Source organism: Alexandromys fortis, unplaced genomic scaffold, assembly GCF_014885135.2.
Source record: "Alexandromys fortis isolate MF-2015 unplaced genomic scaffold, M_Fortis_MF-2015_v1.1 scaffold_8_9099976_23576923, whole genome shotgun sequence".
Taxonomy (NCBI): Eukaryota; Metazoa; Chordata; class Mammalia; order Rodentia; family Cricetidae; genus Alexandromys; species Alexandromys fortis.
The window spans coordinates 11,093,267-11,110,073 of NW_026067899.1; the positions used below are offsets into that span (position 1 = coordinate 11,093,267).

Genomic DNA, 16,807 nt, shown 5'->3' on the forward strand with positions numbered 1-16,807 from the left:
CGGTTTGACTCTCAGGAATTTCATGTTTCCAACATCAAACAGAAAGTGAGTTCTTAATATTTTTGCAGCATTTAGCACAGTGCATAGCATATAGCAAGCACTCAAATGTTTGGTCAATGAGTAAAAGCAAAGAAAGCTTCATTAGTGATTGAAACAGAAATAAGATATGACTTTGGACACCTCAGTATACTCCTTTAATACAGTTCCTCATGTTGTGGTGACCCACAATCATAAAAGTATTCTGTTGCTACTTCATAACTGTAATTTTGCTACTCTTTAAATCTTTTTAAATTTTATTTATTTTTGTTTTTTTTGAGACAAGGTTTAGCTTTGTAGCCCATCTAGGAACTTGTTCTGTAGACCAGGCTGGCCATGAACTCACAGAGATCCACCTGCCTCTGCCTCCCGAGTGCTGGGATAAAAGGCGTGTACAACCACTGCCTGGTAATTTTGCTACTCTTATGAATAGTAATGTAAATATCAGATATTCAGTCCCCAAGCGCTCATGACCCACAGGTTGGGAAGCACTGCTGTAGAGCTTTTCTTTGTTCAAACGGAATTCTTTTGGAACCACTGGCAGTATTCCCAGTAGTAAATTGGATCTCTCTGCATCTCTGTCTATCTTGACCCTAAAATCAGAAGCTGCTTTCTGGAAACAAGTACCACCCGTTAGTTCAATGGGCAGGCCGATTGTATCCAGAAGTTCAGGATTATCATCAGATTAGAAGAGATTGCTCCATCATTAAATCCTTTCACAACTGTGCCCACGGTTTAGTGCTGAATTAAGTGATCTTGAGTGGAAGACAAAGTGCTCTAAGAGCTGAGTTGTAGTTTATCTGATTTTTCTCAACTCTATGGTCAAATGTGTAAACATGAGAAAGGAACAGCATGATTTAAAAAAGACTCGATGCGTAGCTTTGTAGGAAGGTGTCAAGTGCATGGAGTAAGATATCATAATACAGTTTGGCGGTGGTGGTGCACACCTTTAATCCCAGCACTTGGGAGGCAAAGGCAGGCAGAGGCAGGCTGATCTCCGTGAGTTCGAAGACAGCCTTGTCCACAGAGAGTGAGTTCCAGAACTGGCTCCATAGCTACTGAGAAACCCTGCTGGGGGGGGGGTGATTACTAATACATCATTACTAAAATATCAGTTTAAAAATAGAGGCTAAATTGTTCAGAGGCAAGTGGATTTCTGTGAGTTCCAGGGCAGCCTGGTCTCAAAACAAAACAAAAAATATATACATAGGTTATATGGGATAGCTAATTTTATTTCAGTGACCAAAAATAAGCTGTATTTTAATATAAAAATGTTTTATTACTGATGTAAAAATAATGAAATTAGTTGTTTTATTACTGATGTAAAAATAATGAAATTAGTTTACAAATTTAGGTGTCAACTATTGATTTGTCTTTGAGAATGCCACAAAAGTATTTTCCAGATTAGACAAGAAACTCTTGATAAGTTTTCAAATGTTCTTTTTTTTTTTTTTTGGTATTTTGAAACAGAATTTCTCTGTAGTTTTAGTGCCTGTCCTAGAACTAGCTAGCTCTTGTAGACCAGGCTAGCCTAGAATTTACAGAGATCCTCCTGCCTCTCCTCCCGAGTGCTGGGATTAAAGGCATGCGCCACCACCGCCCCAAATGTTCTGAAATGACATTGAAATAAAATTCTTCACTGTAACCACTTTCTTTTTGTGTTCAAACCTTCTCAGGACGGTCCGGCTCATTTTGCTGTAAGTCACAACCAGAGACTAGTTGGTGACTTCAAATTCAATTGCATGAACATACTCTTAAGACAATTTGAACTCTGGTTCTATAATCATTCAAAGGAATGATACTTTTTGTTGTAACCAATTATTTTATACGTTATTATCATTTTCCTCCACATGTTCTTCCTCCCCAAAAGTCAAACAATGTAAACTGCGTATTCTCATGAAACTCATTATATAGGGACCAACTTAGCATCTATAGACCAAACTTTACTTTAAGCAGAATAGCATTCTTGGTTGTACGAGTTATAGTGCACCACTCGTCTTAATTTAAGGCGAATTGCATCTCAAGACAGCTCAGAAAATCAAGACAACCTGCAATCAGCCCCTTATTCTCCTAAGCTAATATTAACCAGGCAAAGTGTCAGTAACATATAATACTAAAATAGAAATATTGAACTTTATGTATAGAAATATCGCTAAATTCCATTTAAGTAATGACCACCATTATAGAATAATACAAGAACTTTTTTTTAATATTTATTTATTTATTATGTATACAATGTTCTGTCTGTGTGTATTCCTGAAGGCCAGAAGAGGGCACCAGACCCCATTAGAGATGGTTGTGAGCCACCATGTGGTTGCTGGGAATTGAACTCAGGATCTTTGGAAGAGCAGGCAATGCTCTTAACCACTGAGCTATCTCTCCAGCCCCCACAAGAACTTTTTTGAATGTGATTTAGGATCATAATCTACTTGCTAACATTCATATTTATATTTTAATCTATTCTTCCTATGCACATTATAAGTAAATTTTGAGATGGTGGGATTGTTGACCTAGTCATACATGTATAACGCTTGGCATCTGAGTTAATTAAATATGAGTTAATAATATATTGTATGGAAATTATTGTCTTTATTACAGTTATTAGGTAGTTACTAAAATTATAGTTTGAAAGGAATGCAGAGCATGGAAAACTCAGGATTAAATTATGCATTTGAACCGTAGGCCAGCTTTTCCTATAGAGACAGTTTTCTGCTAAAAGAGAAATTGTATGTCACTGAAATGAAATGCTTTTCTGGGGATGGAAGATTCCAGTTTTTAATGAAATTACTGAGTGTGGTGTAGAGAAATGATTAAAATCTGTATTCCGGGAATGTGGCAGGGAAAATCAATAAGTGCTAGCGCAGCTTTGCTGCTCGATGTGATCCTCACATTGAAATAAACTACTACAAAAATAATAATTAAAAACATATCAGCACATTAATTTATTTAGCATCAGTCTCCCGAGACATCATCTTCACTAATTTTTAGCATACATTACTATGTAATGAGCAGCGTCTTTTCAGATGCCCCTATTAGACAGGCAGTATCTCTGCCCCTCCCCCAGGCTCCTGCCTGCAATCATTGTACTTGCGCTTATTATGTTACAAATGACCGAGGTAAGGCTGACATTCTCAGTGCGTGCAGAAAGACCTAGTCTGCCAGCTTTTTTTTCTTCCTAATGAAGCAGCTTTGTGAAATCTCCCCATGTGTTAATACTAATGAAGATCCTCCAGCACAATTAAAATCACAGCCAGTGGTTGAGGAGGAAACATAAAACAATAGCGTCTTTTAAGATACATCTAGCCACATATGTATGCATAAAATAATATATGGTCAAATTATTCTCCAATAACTAAATTTTAACTTGGTCTTTATCCTGAAAACCAAATCACCTAATTTGTAATTTTATAAACTTCAAGATTTTATTGTGTTTTTAAGGGGGGAAAAAACACCTTAAACAAATATTTTTTAAAAATTACTTCTCCTGGATAATAAAATGTACTGTGGTTATGGGTTTTTCTCTTTTAAAATCGCTTTTAGGAGGCTGCCGTACACTGTTGAAGGGAACAGACTGCACTTTACCTTTAGTTTAACTTGATTGGTGGAAGGGACTTGGGGAGTGGAAGGCTAAAAACTGAGTCAGCTGGCTGACATTCTGGGGATCAGATAGTACACCGCCTGGTTAGTTGGTAATTTAGGGCAACCGGTCTTTTCAAGTGTTTAGCATTTACACTTAAACTCGTTTTTCTTATTTTTTCTAACCGAAACTAGAAAAAAATTGAGAATACGGCTTACAATTTATACCAATAACTGCAAAAGACTTACTGTTTAAACAACTTTAATTTAATAGTATTTTGACACAAACCATGAACATTGTAACCAGTTTAGCTCGTCCAGGGAAAAGCAGTAACAGTTTACCTTGAGATCGCCTTGCGCCCTGCTCTTGGAGTCCTAGCATGCACAAAATCTTGGCACATTAATTTAGCTTGTAGACTCCAACGCAATTTCTAGTTTACAAACGTAAAAAGTTGGTGGAGATGGCTAATCTATGTTCCCTAATAGTCCGTTTACGTTTTTAAGAAATTAAATATTCAGTTATTTTCCCCCCTCTAAAAAGCAAAACAAAACATTTAAGTTTCTAACTTTTTCCTGGGACGAGGAGCGGTACAAACTCAAAGATACAGTATTCTTGGAATGAAGAGGCAGCCCCCTCCCTTGGCTCCTTTTAGAGCTGATAGGTCATTTATTATTGGAACTGAAATGGTATAAACAATTCTCTCGCTCTTTTTTCCCTTGTTAACAGCAACTTTCATTGTTAGAGAGAGGAGAGAGAGAGAAGCCTTGTTGGTTGACGTCACTTGGTTCATGAAGCCTTCGCCTAGAAGTGAAGCTGCTGAACAAACCTTGAGAAGAATCATCTCCTGCTTCAATCTGCTGCTGGATAGGAACTAATCAGAGAGAGAGCGGCGGAAGACGGGGCCGGAGGGAGCCGGGGCTTTTGCGATCACGGATCTCACCTCCACTCCAACTCCCTAGACTTTCTCGCAGAAATTATAAGAGAAATAAGGAGTCGGTGGGGATTCCGAAAAGCTTAACCTGCACCCGAGAAGGGCGAAAATCCCTTCCACCGCGCAACTCCGTTCGAAAGTGAAGGTGAGTTTGGGAGCCGGGGTGCGGGGTGCGGGAGAGGTGGGATCCGGGCGGAGAGCGGCGGATGCGGGCTGGAGCCCTCCCGAGGCGCCCGCCGCTGTTTACCCGCGCCGCCCGGTGTGTCTCTTTGTTGTGCGGGCTGCGACGCCGCGGTGGCTCTGGGGTCCCGAGTAGAGTTCTGGGCGGAGGGCGCAGGGACCTGGTCCCGGGCGGGGTGGGGGTGCGGGCTCGGCGGAACGGAAACTTTGCAGGGAGTGCGGGCGCGGGACCGGGCGGCCGGGCCTGTCCCTCCATTGTGCCGGCCGCCCTCGCCGGCGGCCTCGAGGCGTCCTCCTGCCCGGCCCGCTGCGGCGCCCCGCGGGGCAGTTGGCGAGGCCCCGGCCTGCCCGCCTCCGCCCCCGGCCCGCAGCCTCGCGCCCGCGCCGCCGACCCGCGCCAGGCCGCCCGGTCTCCGGAGCCGGGTGGGGGTGGGGCTGCGGCCCCGGGCGGCGGGGATCTGGCACGGGGGTCGAGCGGGCTCCCGTTCCCGGGTCCCCGGCGGCCTGTCCAGAAGGTCCCGCCGCGGCGGGCTGGGCTCCCTGCCCTCGGTCTCCGCGCCCTCCCCCGCGACGCCCCGCTCCCCTCCCCTAAAGTAGTTCCGCGAACCCCAGAACTGGGATCTGGAAAGGCTAGGAAGTGTGCGGAGACTGGGAGCCGGCCCTGCGGGTGGGGGCTGGTTCCTCTGCCCCTCTCCTCAGTATTTATCTTTTGTGTGTTGTTTCCTTGTAAAGAGAGAAGCAGCTGCAGTCCGTGGCCGAGTTGTTGAAATTTATCCCTTTGTGTATATTACAATATCCTCCATTTTTCCCCCTGCCCTCTAAACAACAAGCGTTTCGCCATCTTGGGCAATTTTTATTCCCAAGTCTATGTGTCTCTATTTTAATTTTAAGGAAGAGAAAAAAGCCATAGAAATGCAAAAAGTGTGTCTGGATAAGGCTCAAAGTTTAGGAACGGTTCAGGGGGCCATGTGACGTCATATAAACTTTTATCAAGAAAATTTCCCCAAAGTGTGTGTATGTTTTGTTTTTTCCCCCCCAAATTTTCACGTTTTATGAAATCGTTTAAGTTAGAGCCTACTGATAAGTTGTGGGTTTATTTTTTTTCTTTTGTATTCAGAACAAACCCCAAAACACGCACACTTAATGTTTGGTAGCAAGTAAAAGATTATTTTTTAAAAAACGATCGAAACTTTCATTGTATCACTTAGTATTCACCTAGTTTTGTCCATGCAGTTTTTATTTTTGAAATTTTCAAATATATTTGTAACAGTATATTTCCTTATTTATGTGGTTTCATAGATCTGGCAAATTTAGCTCAGTTAATATTTACATCACTTGGGTTATGTACTTTCCCTTTTGTGATTGTGGTCTAGTCTTTTTGTGTTTTTTTATATTTAAAAAAGCTATTCAGAATATCATGAGATTCTTGATACTTTTACATTTTAGTACTAAATATTAAAGTCAAAAGTTTGGCAAAAAAGTTTAATATATGTAAGGCAGAATTAACCTTAAAAGAAGATAATTTATAATCTTTTGTTGAGACTTTATTAACTATCATAAGAATAATGATAAAAAAGTACAATTAAAATTTGTCTATCATTGTTTTCACCTTACAAGAAAAGTTGAACTGATCACATGACCATACTTAATGATAAACTCACTGCCAAGTATATAAATAGGCACAGCAAATTGAATGGGAAAGTGTAATTCTGTCTCCAGTAGTCGTTTTCAGTCAGCATATTTACATCTCTTCTAACAAGGACGAGAAACTCTCTGTATTTAATTTGCATTCCCTTTGTCTTCTGGGTTGGAAAAAAACATTGACGACAATAAACTTTTAAAAAGCTAAAAGAAAAAATTCTAAATACATTAAGAGGATTTTCTAGTGTATGAAACTTACATTGTAAATGGTTTGTTTTAAATTTCTGTAGCAATATTCTTTACTGTTTTCTGCTATTTATTCAGGAATTTCCTGTATATAAAATGCTACATAGAAATCTTGACTGAATTGAACGTCTGCTATTTAGTGAATTGTAGGTAGGTGGAAATGTTGAAATAGTTAAAAGCACACAGGACAGATGGTTCTAAATTATACATGCAACAAAGGACTGAAGATTTGGCAGATTATAAATGGAAGCAGCAGAGGATAAGCAGTTTAAGAAAATGGTAGTTAAGTACACTGCTGTCTCACACCTATTGTAAACACTGCTGCACAATCAATAATTTAGGTGACATTATTGCATTTGTATGTTCCAGTAGAAGAGTCAGATTTTACAAATATTTAAAGCAAATCTTGAATGTAATTTTTTTTAAGTTATGGTGATAGAATTTTTTAAAGAGATATCAGATTGTATGCTTTAAAACAGGATATAAGAACTTAATATGTTCATAGAATGGTTTTCAGAGAAATAGGAGTGGGTACATATTTTTAAATGTAGTGTATCTGTACTGTTTTGGGTTGGATAAACTAGTACATTGACTATGTTAACCTGTGCACTCACTCTATGTCTGTGAGAATGGGATTTTAGCTGCTCAGTCTTGGGAAATGCATTGACTACAATACTATTTGGCCTCATTTACTAGATAGTATGGAGTGAAAGAATATATTTTAGTTTTAATATTTGAATTTTGTACATAACACCGTGATACTGACTTGAATATAGTCAGTTTACTATAATATAGTTGACTGTTAATTTATAAATGTAAATATTTTGTGTAATTCTGGTCTTTCTGGAAGAATGTAAGTGTATTTGCTTTTTCAAAAAATAGACTATCTTAAAAAGTATTGGACTTTGCAGAAATTTGTTTTTAGTTTATATAAACCACTTGCTTAAAATGCATATCAACTGTAATGGGAAGCTTGGGGTTCGGAGTCTGCTGCCCTTTCTCCCATTTCTTTGTTTGCATGTTTATTATAGAATTGCAGTGTAAAGGAGCAGATGTTTTGCCAAACATCCTGATGTGTTGCTTTTTCTTATGGGAGTGCATAGCTGCTCCTTCTGATGCATCAACTTGACAGCTGGTTGATTTCATGGAGCTGCTAAGAAGCCATTAGTGGTGTCATTGAATTGAAACAGAAGAGTCAGTCCCAGCTTGAACTGTGATTGTTAATGTCTTTGTTGCTACTTTGTGTTACTATACAAGATGTGGGATACCACAGTTGCACTGAGGTTTAAGGTTCCTGTCTTATCTCCTAGAATTAGGGGAGGGTAGTGCATAGACCTTCGTTACTCAGGTTTAAAGTTTTCACAAGAGAAAGGATTTCTTAGTGTTTGAGCTAATCTTCCTTAGAAAACTACTAAAACCAGAACCATGGCATAGTGCAAACAAAATCATAGGGTGTGTTGACCTCTGTAAAGAATTATGTAATCAGGGTTCAGTGATTTTTTTTTTTAATATACTTCATTTCCTGAGGGATTCATCAAATTGTCTAATAAGTATTTTAGGAGGTTTTTTAATTACATAAAATTAAATATTTTGAGTAATAAAGTCTTAATATTGTGGTTAATTTAATAAATATTGGCTCATTTGGCTTAATGTTTCTTTAAGCTTTTACTGTGGGAAATGATCAGAAAAGAAATAATTATTGGCAGATATACCATTTTGCTTGTCATTTTCTGAGGCCAAAATGCTGTTTAAAAATTCATAAGACTGTTCTAAATTATTCTCCTAGTAGCTTAAACTAAAATCGTGTTTTTATTGTAGAAAGAGCATTGTTTGTTTCAAGAGGAGAAGTCCTGCCTGTAGCTCTTGCCAGGCTGGTGTCATTTCTACCTGTAGCTTCAGTTCTCACTACCTTAGGGTTCCAGCCATGTCACTGTCCTGCTGGTGCCTGAGCTTTGTACTTTCTCTAATTATTTACGTTGTTTTGTTGGTAGGAGGGGAAATAAGAAGACTACTGGTTTCAGTAGACAGAAGTATACTATAAGAAAACTGGAAGCAAAACAAAATTTTAGGATGGTATATGGTGCCAGAATGCAGTATTATATTTTATTATTTTGTCAAAAATTTTTTAGTCTCAACATTTATTTATTTTTTCAAAGTTTTAGATCTTAAAGTAGAATACAAAATTAATAACTCTTAAAAGAACATAGCTTACTTAAAAAATAGACACATAAAATGTAAAACTGGTCATTGGAATATATAATTTGCTGAAGTAAATCCTGTTGAAAAGTCTTCCTGTATAATTTTTTTTGTTAGTTTTTTTTTTTTTTTTTTTTTTTTTTCAAGACAGGGTTTCTCTGTGTTGCTTTGGAGCCTGTCCTGGAACTCGCTGTGTAAACCAGGCTGGCTTTGAACTCACAGAGATCTGCCTGTTTCTGCTGAGATTAAAGGTGGGTGCTACCACCGCCCAGTGTGACTTCCTATATAATTAGTATGAGAAAACTTTCAATGTATGATACACCTGAGTGATTCTGGGATTATTTCCTGAAATTTTAAATTGATGGAGTCTTTGGTTTTCAGGAAGTCACTAAAACTAGAGTTGAGGTGATGTGACATTTGAGCCTTTTTGTGTAGCCATAAAGTTCCTTAAAAAGAGAATCATTCCACTGCCTTAGACTGTGTGGGACTTATTTTAAAAAAGATTTGTGTGTATTATTTTAAATTGTGTGTGTGTGTGTGTGTGTGTGTGATGGGCAGATTTTGTGCAGATGAGGACAGGTGCCCCCAGAAGCTGGAGGAGTAAATGTCCTGGAGCCGGAGGCTTTTGTGAGCCACCTTATGTGGGTGCTAGAAACTGACATCAGGTCCTCTGAATTGCTGAGACATGTCTGCAGCTCTGTGGCTTGCCTTTGGGGGAACATAATTACTTAACATGCATGTATTTGTGTCAACGCAGATAGTCTCACAAGCCAAATTACGGGAAATCTAGTTGTTTATTAAAAACAAACTATTAATTTTAAAGAAACATAAAAGTTAAGCTCAATGATAGAGGTAATATTGTAGTTCTAGCAGGTACCCTGCTATCAGTAGAGTGTTGAGCATAACGGTGCTGGACCAGTCCGTTGCCCATGCTACCTGAGTGTGCTGCTGCACATTTTCATCCCAGCACTCTGCAGGCAGAGCGAGTCCAACACAGCCAAAAACCAGGGCTACACAGAGAAACCCTGTTTTGAAAAACCAAAATAAAGAACTAAAAAACAATGGTTAATAAATATATTTATTTCATTTAAAAAAACAGAGTTATAAAATATTGGAAACATCTGCTGAAAGTAAGGAAATTAAATGAATTTATATGATTTTTAAATCTGCCCTGAGTGTTGTTTGATTTGTGACAACTCAGAGTTTGAATGTAAAATACTTAATGGTCCAGATAACTTAAACTTATAACATGCTATTCATTGTTGAATTTTCGGTGTCAGTTAAGCAGCCAGTCTTTAAAATTAATATGCTTTTATGAGAGCATGAGGTTAAATAGGTTTTTGCACATATTTTGTTTTTATTATATAGGTTTGGAAATAAAGTTTTAAAAATAGTTCTTATATAAAATATGGCATGTAATTTGGTTTCTGAATGATTTTTCATTCAAATAAAAATTGCCTGGGCAGTGATAATAACAATGAAGGTAATGTGTTGATATGAGCCCTTACTAATTTTGTTTGTGTAACTGTTTATAATGTAGGAAAGAGATACATATGGTTTGAAGATAGTTTCTGCCCTGTACCTACCTATATGTCTACATAATTGTGTATTTTTTTTCCTCTTTCTGTGTTTTCCTCTTAACACTTTTCTACAAACATGCACTCATTAATCAAAGACCGTGCACTCCTGCTGAGGGCAGAGAGGTTCATCAAATTGGCAGTCAGCTTGGTGTAAAGAACGGTGTACTGAAGCTCTTAACTCACTGGGACATAAATAAATCTAAGGTCTTTGTATGCAAACCCTGGAGGTTAATACTGTATAATTCAATGTCCTGTCTTTGTTTTTATGATTGATGTTTTTAAATGTTTCAAGCTTAGTGCAAGTCTTCTAGAGGATCAGGTCGGCCTGTCTGATTGGCTGTAGCGAGAAAGCATTAGGTTGTCAGAGGACTTTGGAGTATGCTGCAGAGATTTTGATTTTTTCCCCCTGCAAGATCTTTGTCATATTGCGTGAGCTGTTATAGGAATGTACCAATGATTGACATTCCCTGCTGTGATAATGGACCTAGTGCATGAAATGCCAATAGTTTGGTTCTATTTGTTCGGAAGCTTACTGCTATTTGTATCCTTAACAGAGCTAACATAGAGAACAAGCAAAACTACTGGGATTTCTCTGTAGAAACAGTGCTGGGATTTGGCTTTAACATGACTTGGTTGCATATTCATAATTTAAGAACAGCTGGTTACAGCAAGCACATAGTCATTTGCAAGCTATTATATACCATTCCACTCACATGGAGCCTGTGCTTGTTGGTTTTTTTTTTTTATTGATCTACCTGCATTTAAAATCTAGTCACTGCTGCTATTGAAGCACTTCATTTTAGCTGTGTTTGCAACACAGAACAGCTTCAATTTTAAATAATCTACTTAAGTTGGATTTTAGAATAAAACGAAGGACCTTAGAATGAAACAAGTATAAAAGGTTGTATCTTATAGGCAAAATATTTAATCTTAACTTGAACCCAGCCAGCCACCTATCAAAACCTAAATTTTACAACTATTATAATTTTTGGACAGTAAGATTTTATAATTTTGTCTAGATAAATAACTGAGTTGATTTTATTTAAGAATTTCATTACTCATTTTACCAGTTACATATAGTTTGAGGAACAATACATTAATTAATTTGAAAAAATAATGTCTTACGTAGAAAAGAAGTAGTACTTTTAGTTATGGGTAGTGTAAAATCCAGCTAGACAGTTGACAGGATTTTGCACCTGGATTAGGAAAATGTGAAAGCTATATAGCTACTCCAGTATTCCAGGAAGGACTCAAATAAGTAGTCTCTTCTGCTATGAGGGTCACTTACAAATTTTAAACGGTACCTGTTAATCCAACTGTAATAGTTTCCTGCATGTTGTCAGTCACATCTATAAGCAGAGAAAAGAAACCAACCTCAATATTCTAAGAATTGGAGAAAACTGTGAAATGCTGTTTTATTTAATATGGTGTACACTTGTGCATGTGTTTGCCCCGTGCTGGAATGATGAGATAGCTCTCACACATCAAGGTTGAGAAACAGTCCTAACAGTGCATTTTACTCTCTTAGCTGCTCAAGTGACTGGATATGTTGGTAATGTAACAGAATATATGGCCAGGTTTAATCTAGTGATAGCATTGCCCACATAGCTCAGTGACAAAAACAGCCTCAGAAGCAAGGTGGAAGGAGGGGACCACCAAACCACCTCTTCCACGTTGCTTTCTGACATCACATAGATGCAGTGACACCCATTGTCTGTATTCGTACACATAATAATTTTTTTTTTTTTTGATGTTTGGTTTTGTGGTTTTGAAGATAAGGGTTCTCTGTGTAGCCCTTGTGGTCCTAGAACTCACTATGTAGACCAGGTTGTCCTCGAACTCAGAGAGCCACCTGACTCTGCCTCCCACGATTGCTGGGGTTAGAGGGGTGCAGAACCATTGCTTACACACAGTAAATCTTTGAAAAATCAGAATAGGAGAGAGATGGCTTCTGGCTGGGATAATTTTAAAAGTCTCTTTGGTTAGGTAGCACTGAATTAGTCAAGAAGAATCAGTGAAAGGATCCAACCAAAGGAAGACAGTAGGGACTGAGCCTCTGTTAAGCCCATTAAAGCTATCCTGCTGGGAACCTGGGCATAGTTCTGTAACTTATTTGGAGATCATCTCAACTTAAACCTTTCCACCAGAAAGATGATATCACCGGGACTTTCTCTGAAGAAAGTGGGTTAATGAGTCAGGCTCTTGAGCCGTAGGCTTGACTTGCGGGCCAGGTTAAAAGCCACTGAATGGCTGCAGCCTTTTCTTGCCAGAGGCTTTCTGGCTTTTTTTATGATTAACAGAGTCCCTCCCTTTTCTTCTGTTCTCTGCTTTTGTGAGATTTTTTCTTTTTTCCTTTTTCCTCTGCTGTTCATACCTGTTCAACAGTGAGCACAGTGAAGAACGGCGACTCAAGACCTTTTCTTCCTTGGTGACATGCTGACATCCCAAGGGAGTTTGGTAGCACTAACTTGAAAAACTTCTATCTCTTTAATTTTTAGGCTTTTTGAGACGGGTTTCTCTGTAGGCTTGGCCGTCCTAGAACTCACTCTGTAGATCAGGCTGGCCTTGAACTCAAAAAGATCAGCCTGCCTCTGCCTCTGCCTCTGCGAGTGCGGGGATTAAAGGAGTGTGCCACCACCTCCTGGCCATTTCTTTTTCTTTTAGGCAGACCAGCTGAGCATCCCATCATAGCTACCTATAAGGCCAAAAGGTGATAAAATATAGTCCTTACTTTCAGTAACATCTACATGGGGTCTTAATAAAAACAGAATCTCATTACAAGTAGAGAACACAAGGGCCAGGGAGAAGGTGCCTGTCACCAAACCCGATGACCTGCATTTTATCCCCAGAACTGAATCTAAAGTTTTCCCTTTGTCCTCTGTCTATGTACATGTGTACATATACATACACGCATACAAAATAAAATGGGTAACATAATAAAAAATTAAAAGCTAGCATTGAGAACAGAGGAGTAATCAAATACTCAGACACAGAGGTGTGAAAAGGAAGATGGAGCTCGGGCTTGTGGGGCAACAGCGCTCCTTACTGGCCCTTCCAAAAGGCCTCTCTGGAGGTATACTTGCCAAAACCAGGAAACTGCAGGAGAGTATGCAGATGTTTCTATATAGTATGTGAAACGGGAGGTAGGAGAAAAGGCTAAATAGAATGACTAGAATGTCAGGTTTTATTTTCTGGTAGTTCAGGCTAGTCTAAAACTTAGCAGTCTTCTCCCTCAGCCTTATGAGTATAGAGATTTACTTTTTTTAGATGAAGTGCTTAATGACTCTAGTACCTTGAGTTTGAGTTTTCATTTTAATCTGAGAAACCTTTGTGAAATAATTGAAAGGAATGTGTATGTTCGTGTGTTTGTGTATTTGGGAGTATTTGGGAGGGCAGAGAACGACCACACGTGCTTGTCATGTCTTGACTGACATGGCCTCTTGAGTGACACATCTTGTTTGCTGCTGCATATGCTGGCCTTCTCCAGACTTCAGGGATTCAGCTGTCCCTGCCTCTCAGGTGGCCACGGGAGTGCTAGAACCACAGAGTGCTGTGGGTGAGGAAGCAGAAACTTGGGAGTATAGAGCAGCTTGGGAAAGAATGAACGTGGAGAAGAGGCTACTGTAGCCATGCTGCTGGGTAGGCAGACTTAATCCCAGGTACTCAGTGCGTCCACTGAGGAAATTCCTAATCAGACACACATGGAACTGACGGGGTGGCATGTACCTATTAGAAAGATCTGGATCAGAATTAGCAGATTTTTCCCTTAAAATTTTTATTAATGTAAGTTGTATAAACAGATGAGTTTAATGATACCTTCATACACGTGTATGACACAGTTTGATCATCTCACTGCGTGTGCTACCCGCGTCCTCCAACCTCTCCCACTGACACACAGCCCTCCTTCTGCTTCCATGGCTCATTTAAGGGCCTGGAAGTCGCTGTGGAAGGCCATGCTCTCCTCAGGTTCGTGCCCTCGCACCTTTAACTTCCGTGTGCTGGGGCTGCAGGTGTTGTGCATCACTCACAACTGTGTCTCATGTCTTGTTTCACATCTAGAATATAGTGTACATCACATACTGTGGTTTCAGTTCTTTCCACTTTCCTGTGACAGATTTTGTTCTTTACAACTAAATAATACATCTTTGTGCGTGTGTGGGGTGGAGAACAGAGGACAGCTACAGATGCCATTCCTCAAGCATTGTCCACCTTATTTGATGAGAAAAGGTCTTTCACTGGGACTTGTGGCTCGACAAGTAGACTGGGCTGGCTAGCCAGTGAGTCCCAGGGATCTGCCTGCTTGCACCTCTCCAGTGTTGTGTCCCAGGCACACACTGCCATACCCAGCTCTTCTGTGTTAGTTTCGGGGGTTGAGCTTAGGTCCTTATACTTGTAGGGCCAGTATTTTTACCATCTGAACCATCTCCCCAACTCCTGTATGTCTGTTAATATACTATTCTTTTTCTGTGTAATTCTTCTTTTTTTTTATTAAATATTCAATGTTCTAATGTATTTATAATGAGTGATGTATATATATTCATTCTGCATCCCCTCTACTCCAGTTCCTCTTCTATGTTCCCCAACTCCCCAGCTCCAAACTTGATGTGGTCTCTCTGTCTCTCTCTTTTAAAATTAATGCCAACTGAGTTTATTTAGTTCTGCCTGTATGTATATAGGTGTTGGATTATTCATACAGGCATGGGTAGGCTCTTAGGGATTGTATCATCCAGAAAAAGCAACTCTCCCTCCCATTAACTAGTAGGCATTTCCTGCCAGTGGCCCCTCAGCCTGAAGGAGGGGACAACTTTATAAGCCCGGCCTCCAACCATGCTGGAATTTTGGCTGGCTTGAACCTTGCGTAGGTCTGGTTCCTGCAGTCTCTGTGCTCATGTGTGCCGCGTGCTGTCAAGTCCTGCACAACTGTTTCTCTCTTCCTCCTGAATCATTTTGTCCCCTTTCCAAGAAGATCCCTGAACCTTGTGGGGATAGTGTGGGATATAGACTTCTGTTTGTAGCTGAGCAGCCCACAGTCTCTTACTCTCTTCACACTGACCAGTTTTTACTATGTCTAAATCTCCATCTACTGCAAAAAGCAGCTTCTCTGATGAGAGTTGAGAGATTCACCAATCTGTGCGGTCAAAAGAACTTAGGGACAGTTTATTGCTGTGCCCATTTATCAGGATAGTAGTACTAGGGTCTCCCCTAGAATCTGACACCATGGGGTTTAGCCTGTTTAATGGTGTGGGGTATGGGTTCTGTATCATGCAGTGGGCTTCCTTGAATTACTTATGAATTGTGGTTACTAATTCCCTGTCAGGTGAGTAATTTTTTACATTTTGTGGCTCTTACTATTCTATTGATTGGTTTCTTTACTGTGTAGAAGTATTTTTAATTTGATGACCTCCTTTCTAATTTTTATTATTTCCAGAACTATTGCAGTCATTCATAAAGTGGTTGTTTTCCTCCAGTAGCTTCAAAGCTCCAGGCCTTATGTTAAGGTAGCTGTGTTTTGAATTGATTTTTGCGCGCAGGCAGGGTGGTAGGAACCTGATTTCAGTTGTTTACTTGTGAATTATCAATCTTTTCTAAGCTCCTCTTTGCCTTGAGACAGGATTTCTGGGTGTGGCCCTGTAGTCGAGGCTGGCCACCTGCCTCTGAGAGCTGGGATTAAAGGCGTGACCACCACTGCCCAGCTTCCAACACCATTTGTTAAAGTTCTCTGTTTCTAACACTGTTGTGAAGAAAATGGCTGCACCTGTATGAGTGATTTCTTAGTCCTCTGTTGTGTTTGGCTGGGCCTGTGCTTCTGTTTTTGTGCCTGTATTTGCTATGCTGTTATTGCTATGCAGGTAGCGCACTATGAAATCAGGCCTTGTGATACCTGCAGCATGATTCTTTATGTTCACGGTTACTTTGGCTATTGGAACCTTTTGTATTTCTATATGATTATTAAGACATTTTCCTATTTCCATAAGAGATGCCATTAGTGTTTTGATGGGAATTGTATTGTTTCTGTAGTTCACCTTTGATAATATGGCATTTTTGCAATATTAATTCTGACAACACATGTCCTTCCATCCTGTAGTGACTTCATTTTCTTTCAGTGTCTAAAACTTTCATCATCAGTGTCTCTTATCCGCTTGGTTATACTTGTTTCTAGTTTTTTTGAGGCTATTGTAAATAGGATTGTTTTCCTGATTTCTTTTTTTAGCATGCTTGGTATTGGTATATAGAAAAGGTCTTGCTTTTTGTATGTTGACTTTGTATTCTGTTATTTTCCTAGAAGTTATTTCTGAAATTCAAGAGCTTTCTATCTGGGCAGTGGTGGCACCCGCCTATAAGCCCAGCACTCGGGAGGCAGAGGCAGGTTCCAGGACAGGCTCCAAAACCACAGAGAAGCCCTGTCTCAACCCCCCCCCC

The 16,807-nt window shown here is 39.6% G+C and overlaps 1 protein-coding gene across 12 annotated transcripts in view; it reads left to right on the forward strand.

The window, feature by feature from the left end:
- The window catches only part of Baz2b (bromodomain adjacent to zinc finger domain 2B), a 321,551-nt gene that overhangs the window by 87,767 nt on the left and 216,977 nt on the right, over positions 1–16,807 (forward strand). For all 12 annotated transcript variants that reach the window (XM_050122560.1, XM_050122535.1, XM_050122624.1 and 9 more), the window contains one exon: positions 4,340–4,689. The gene's annotated coding sequence lies outside the window, so the exon portion shown is untranslated. The remainder of the gene's footprint in view (positions 1–4,339; positions 4,690–16,807) is intronic.